At 37.9% G+C, this 7,500-nt stretch overlaps 1 protein-coding gene across 5 annotated transcripts in view; it reads left to right on the forward strand.

The window, feature by feature from the left end:
* ST3GAL6 (ST3 beta-galactoside alpha-2,3-sialyltransferase 6) overlaps nt 1-7,500 on the forward strand; it is a 1,325,435-nt gene that overhangs the window by 381,368 nt on the left and 936,567 nt on the right. The gene's annotated exons all lie outside the window — the stretch shown is intronic.

Consider the following 7,500-nt stretch of genomic DNA (forward strand, 5'->3'; position numbering starts at 1 on the left):
GTGGGTTTATATTTTGAATCTTTCCAAAAGATCCCACAGAATTAGCTGGAAAGTGTTGCTGAAGAAAAGAAAGCTTAGTCCCCACTATTCAATCTTACTACCACTGTGACTATCAGCAGGATGAGTGGCTTAGAAAATAATGACCGTAGTATATAAATAATATACAAACACACACACATACATACTCATATGCTTACATACACACATGCACAGTCACACACACACATACACACACACACACACACACACACACACACACACACACACACACACACACACACACACACACACACACACACACACACACACACACACACACACATGTATGTCCTGTGTCTGTTTGCCTGGGTTTCTGCGGATGCTTCAGTTTCTTCTCACATTCCAAAGATAATGCTGTAGGTGAATTGGTGTTCTTTCAAACTGCCCATATGCGAGAGTGACTGAGTGATCTAGGATGGTACTTCATTCATGATTCATTTTTCAGCCTTGGAGTCAGCAAATGCTGGGATAGTGTCCAGCTACCACTTGACCCTGAATAGCATTAGGTGGGTAATTACAGAATTAAACATGCAAGGAAGGCAGAAATGAAATTAAACTTTCAAAATATAGCTAGGCACTGCAATACCTGTCTCATAATTAATTAAACCATTTTAATTTTCCAGTGGTACCAAGAATAGGTACAAATCAATTTTGACAGGACTTCTAACAAAAATGCAGTAAGTTACTAAAATGGTGGATTTTTGGCAACATATAGCATAGACTCCTTTGAAGAACGATGATAGGAAAGCCATAGGTACCTGCAACCAACATGTGGCATGGACTTCTGTGAAAATGATGATCAACATGTGGTGTGGACTCCCGTGAAGAATGGTGCTAGGAAAGCCATATGTACCTGCAACCATCATACAGGATATATCTTGGAGCTCTACCTCCTGCAGTATGTTGATGTTGATGGGATGGATATTCTGACTTCTGAGGTGAAAGTAGGAATGAAGAAGGTCCAAGAGGCATTTATTATAAGTGAACTTTTATTTTTTTCATGTTCTTACCATGTCTAATCTTAGGATTTTTTTTTCCTGACAGGTGCCCATTACAACACCTAGGGAATTTTATGTAAATCCTTAGGAAGATGAGCAGGAACTAAGTGTATAGACACCATTATCATTACACTATAAGTCCTGGGTTGCTACCTTATGCCATCATTTGCATACTGTGACATTCAGCGCTTGCTGCTGACCATGTAAGAATGAAGGGTCCTCTACTAGAAAGGGACAGCTAACTTTTGTCCTCTTAGCCCTCCATCTCCCTTAATGATGCTTAATGTTATGGTATATTTTTTCAACTGTGGTCAACTGTGATGTACTGTCCCATGCCATCAGACTGGTACTGCTATAGGTCATTGGACAGCATTTGAAAGTTTTTAGCCTGAAAATTTTTCAAAACTTTTTTCCTATTCTCCAGGATTTTGTTTTAAGTCTGAAACTAATTTGGGATTAGCTAACTTTCAATTAAGTCTCTTTTATAAGCTTCCTCTGCTTTAGTGAAAAAACAATATTCGAGTCTGTGCCACATTATAAGAGACTTAATAGTACGTTCACCTTTGTTAACTGTTGTACTTTTAAGTCTTGCGCTTTAAAATAAAAGATATGCAGAATTCTCAACATCCAGTCAAGGAAATTTGAGAAAATCCTGCATCTTTTTTAGCCATTTCAGGGTTAGGCTCTTACTAAACATCTCATTTTATACTGAGATAAGAATCAAGAAGTCAGATGTGCTTGAATATGAACACTGATTGAATCAGAGCATTTCTTGAATTTGAAGATTGCTTGAAGCCATAGGTTACTGATTTCCTAAATGTTTTTTTTCTGATGCAGAAATGACTCCAAAAATAGACTGAGACTACTAAGACAGATTCAAAAATAGTTCATAGTCAGTGTAAGATGCTGCCCCATGGTATCACCTGTAAGTGTCAGAGTCATAATTTCAAGATAAGGCTTGAGTACTTCCCTATAGAGCAGGCATGAGCAAACTACAAAATTTAATAAATTTTAATAATTTTTGCTGGCTGGCCCAGGATTAATGGCAGCAGCAGCAACATGAGGATGGATTGAACAGAAGGCGCGAGCACTACTCAGGGTAAGAGAGAGTGTGTGTGTGTGTGTGTGTGTGTGTGTGTGTATCACTGAATGCATGTGTGTGTGTGTGTGTGTGTGTGTGTGTGTGAATGATCGAGAGAGAAAGTGAGTGAATGCAGGTTTGAAGAGAAAGTGAGTGAATGCAGGTTTGAATTGTGAAGAGGTGTGTGTTTGAGCGATTGAGAGAAAGTGAGTGAATGCAGGTTTGAAAGGGAAGTGTGTGTGTGTGTGTGTGTGTGTGTGTGTGTGTGTGTGTGTGTGTGTGTGTGTGTGTGTGTGTGTGAGGGAGAGAGAAGGTGTGTGTGTGTGTGTGTGTGTGTGTGTGTGTGTGTGTGTGTGTGTGTGTGTGTGTGTGTGTGTGTGTGTGTGTGTCTGTGTGTGTGTGTGTGTGTGAGCGATCGGAGAGAAAGTGAATGAATGCAGGTTTGAAAGGTGAAGTGTGAGTGTGTGTGTGTGAGCGATCGGAGAGAAAGTGAATGAATGCAGGTTTGAAAGGTGTGTGTGTGTGTGTGTGTGTGTGTGTGTGTGTGTGTGTGTGTGTGTGTGTGTGTGTGAGAGAAAGTGAGTGAATGCAGGTTTGAATTGTGAAGAGTGTGTGTGTGTGAGCGATTGGAGAGAGAAAGTGAGTGAATGCAGGTTTGAAAGGTGAAGTGTGTGTGTGTGTGTGTGTGTGTTGTATATGCTGTACCTAATACAGTTTTGTGCATTTATGTCTGATTTGTATTTTTATGCTTTTAATTATTTTTGTTATGTTTTATTCACTGGGTTTCAGTAGTTGTATTGCAATTCAGGCTTGACCGAAAGTGAGTCCTAGTGGTCCAGCTCACCTGCCTGAAAGTTAAATCTGTTAAATGGTTTCATGGTCATTGGGAGTCTAGTTTTGTTCATTGGGAATTCATTGTAGTGATTTGTTGTATTGATTTGTCAGTGATGTAAAAATGACTGTGCAATATGTAAACATCATCCCATTATGTCTTTTATAAATTAAAGCAATCTGTAAGTGTCACTATGGGTGTGCCATTTTTTTTTTCTTTCTTTCTTATTTACAGTCATTAAGGCCAGCAACATGCATACATTATTCTTTGGCCAGGAGAAATGGATGAGACAAAGGTGGCAACCATGTTAATAATTAAGTAGACTTTTATGATGGAAATGTTCTGAATTGGGCAGCTACTGAAAAAATGTTCAAACAATAAATTTAAAATGTGCTCTCTGTATAACAAGTGTGCTGTATTATACAAGGAATATAATTTACTAAAGTCAGGAAGGTGTAACAAAGAACACATATATCTTTCTTGTTGTGTGCAGGATAATGATTTGAAAACAGCACAAAGGTAATCTTTATCCACCATTGGCCAGATGCATTTTCTTTGGATGTGGTGTAGATTTCAATGCTATTTTAATGAATGTAGAGAAGTTTTAATGCCAACTCTATTTTCATTGTGAGACAGTTTTGCTTTGTTTAACAGAGATCTATTGGTGTTTGTGCATTGTGCAATAAAGTGTAAAAATAAAATCCAAGTCATTGTAGAAGTAAAGCATGCAAATTTTATGTTAAACAGCCAGATTTGTACCTATTTTTAGGCCTTGTCCAGATTTTGATGTTAAGCACATGTTTTCTCCATATCCCAAGATGTGTATTTTTCCCCCAATGAGGTGATGTTTTCAAAGCATGCCATCTATCTGCTCCTGTTCCGGCCCCTTTGTCAAATATTAGAACTCAATGTGGCCCACAAATCAAAAAGTTTGCCCACCCCTGCTATAGAGTATGCAAATGAGGAATATAGGCCTACCACCCAGACTTCCCAGACAAGTATAAGTCAGTACGGAACACCTTCAGAGTTGGCTATGCCTTCTACACCACCATGATGAAGTACCATATCTGAGCAACACAGTGTTCAAGGAGGTGGCTTCTCATGAAAAATGAGAACCTCAGAGCGAAAACATAATGCCACACCATAAGCATATCTCTCAGCTGTACAGATTTGCGCAGACTGTGCAGACTTTTGCCTCATATTTTTGATTCGTTTTTCACAAAATTGTAGTTTTCTGGCAAATTAGTGGGAAATCATTAAAGATTGAAGTTAGAAAATAATGCCAGACATTTGAGTTTCAGACTTCATATGCATCACAAAATGTGTGCTAAGTGCAGAACTTATTATTCTATCAACTTTCTAAGTTTGTAAGAGCAATATTTAAAAATTGTCCCTACTTTGGGGCCTTTGTCCCACTTTTCTATATGGCTTTGTCCAGATTTCTTGCTCTAAGAGGTTAAGAAGTATAACCATAAGGTGTGGTCATCAGAAGGGTTAACCTGCACATGGTCAGTACCCCAAATACTGCAAAGCATCTGACTGGTAATAACAAATCTCAAGTGATTATGTTAGAAACATGGAAATTTTTGATTGATCGATCCCCTCATATCACCCATATAAAAAACAGAAAACGTACCATCTTTGTATAGAGATACCTTCTGCCATGCATGACATAGCTTGTCTTTATAGCATGTCTAATTTGTTATAATTATTTAATCTGCAGATGTCTTTGTTTTATTTTTGAAGATTGTAAGATTATTGTTTTTAAAATGTTTTGCAATAATTTGAAGCTTTTCTCCCCGGGTCTCCATTGAAAATGGCTTCTATGTAATCGGACTTTCCCGGTAATCAAATTTTAATATATAAATAAATAAATATACTACCGTGAGAGAATGTGTGACTTGTTCTTTGAAATACCAGAAAGGTAAAAGTCAAACTCAGGAAGCCCCCACCTATTGAATATGGTCCAATATGTTTGAAAATACTTTTTTTAGGATACCATAATGCAGACAGTAGACTGGTTGACACCATTTCAGGGGTCAAACAACCAAGAAATCCATACAGAAACAGTCATAATGGTGCTGACAATATGGGTACAGTGGCAGATACCCATACCTCAATAAATCCAGACAAAGCCTAAAATAGTGGAGGGACAAAAGCCCCAAAATAGGGACAGATTTTAATTATTGTCATTATAAACTTAGAAAGCTGACAGAATAACAGGTTTTGTGGTAGCATGCATTTTCTGAAGTATTTAAACTCTGCAACTCAAATATATATCATTATTTAGTGACTTCAACTCTCAGTAACTTTCCGGAACATTGCAAATTTTATTAGGAATAGAACAAAACTCTGAGGCAAAAATCTGGATATTCTGTGAAAATCTGGACAGCTGAGAGGTATGCAGACACCAACATGTAATTTGAAGAACTGCTTTCTGTCAGTTAACGCAGAAGGCTAAATTTCTGATTTGTTAATAAATATTCCCAGCCTCATCTGCCTGCTTTGTGACCTTCAGCAAGTCAATTAACCAGATGGTGGGAATTTGGGCTGTGCTTCTTAATGGTCTACTGAACTGCATGCCTAGTAACTACCTAACTACCTATGAATCTCTTGGAACCTTCTGATTCCTAGTAGAGTTGTAATGGCGTTAGATTCATGTAGTTATTTATCACATGGTGAAATGTCTGTGTTAAAGAAACACTCTGTCCTGACTGTCTTCAGCTGGGACTTATTCCTGTGATGCCACATACTTTTCAGGATTATGCTGGCAGGTGTCTGACCATACCATACTCTAAGGTCCATTACTTGGTCACTTTTACAGCAGATGACACTTACAACCTCTTTGAGGCTAACAATTCAACATTTGCATTGTGATTGTAGCCTCATGTACCACCTCTACAGGGGTTCCTATTACGTGATCAAAAATCCCTTTAGGCAAATATGAAGACATTGAACTGTATTGCGTGAAGTACGTAAACCCCGAACGGTCAAAACCGCGAATTTCAAAATGTCGATTTGTTTTGGTTGGCCCGTCTGCGGTATAGCTCTGTAAGGTAAGTGTGTGGTAGATAGGACTTTAGTGTTAGGATTTGGGTTAAGGTAAGTGCATAGATAGGTAATGTATGTAAGAGTTAGTGTAGTGTTAGGTGTAGGGTTTTATTAAGTGTATGTATGTGTATTATTTATTTTGTTTAGGTGTATGTCTGTAGGGGATGTGTGCAGTAGTTATGGACGTCAGGGTTAGGGAGGGGTTAAGGAGAGTGCATAGATAGTTGTGTTTGTGGGGTTTAGTGTAGTGTTGGAGGTAAGGTTTTGGTGCTTTAGTTTAGGTTAGAAGTAGGGTTTGGTTAGTGCATGTATGTGGTTTATTTATTTTGTTTGGGTAGGTAGTATGTAGCAGGTAGTGGGGTTGGCTGTCTATGACAGTTCGATATATTTTTTTGCGGTTTAGTGAGTTTGGGATTTTCACGGTTCGCGGTATAGGGGTCGATGTTTTGGTATTTGCGCATAGGGTTTTTTACTTTGGTAATATAGATCCCCCTACAGCAGGGGTGGGCAAACTTTTTGATTCGTGGGCCACATTGAGTTCTAACATTTGACAAAGGGGCCGGAACAGGAGCAGATAGATGGCATGCTTTGAAAACATCACCTCATTGGGGGAAAAATACACATCTTGGGATATGGAGAAAACATGTGCTTAACATCAAAAATCTGGACAAGGCCCATGAAAAATAGGTACAAATCTGTACGCTGTTTAACGTAAAATTTGCATGCTTTACTTCTACAATGACTTGGATTTTATTTTTACACTTTATTGCACAATGCACAAAGACCAATAGATCTCTGTTAAACAAAGCAAAACTGTCTCACAATGAAAATAGAGTTGGCATTAAAACTTCTCTACATTCATTAAAATAGCATTGAAATCTACACCACATCCAAAGAAAATGCATCTGGCCAATGGTGGATAAAGATTACCTTTGTGCTGTTTTCAAATCATTATCCCCTTGCACACAACAAGAAAGATATATGTGTTCTTTGTTACACCTTCCTGACTTTAGTAAATTATATTCCTTGTATAATACAGCACACTTGTTATACAGAGAGAGCACATTTTAAATTTATTGTTTGAACATTTTTTTCAGTAGGCAATAAAACAAAATGCATGAATCAGCAATGACAAAACTGCCCAATTCAGAACATTTCCATCATAAAAGTCTACTTAATTATTAACATGGTTGCCACCTTTGTCTCATCCATTTCTCCTGGCCAAAGAATAATGTATGCATGTTGCACTCTGGCCTTAATGACTGTAAATAAGAAAGAAAGAAAAAAATGGCACACCCATAGTAACACTTACAGATTGCTTTAATTTATAGCAAGACATAATGGGATGATGTTGAGACTATGTGGGACTAAATATTGCACAGTCATTTTTACATCACTGACAAATCAATACAACAAATCACTACAATGAATTCCCAATGAACAAAACTGGACTCCCAATGCCCATGAAACCATTTAACAGATTTAACTTTCAGGCAGGT

Source organism: Protopterus annectens, chromosome 5.part0 (assembly GCF_019279795.1).
Source record: "Protopterus annectens isolate FY-2018-M chromosome 5.part0, PAN1.0, whole genome shotgun sequence".
Lineage (NCBI taxonomy): Eukaryota > Metazoa > Chordata > Ceratodontiformes > Protopteridae > Protopterus > Protopterus annectens.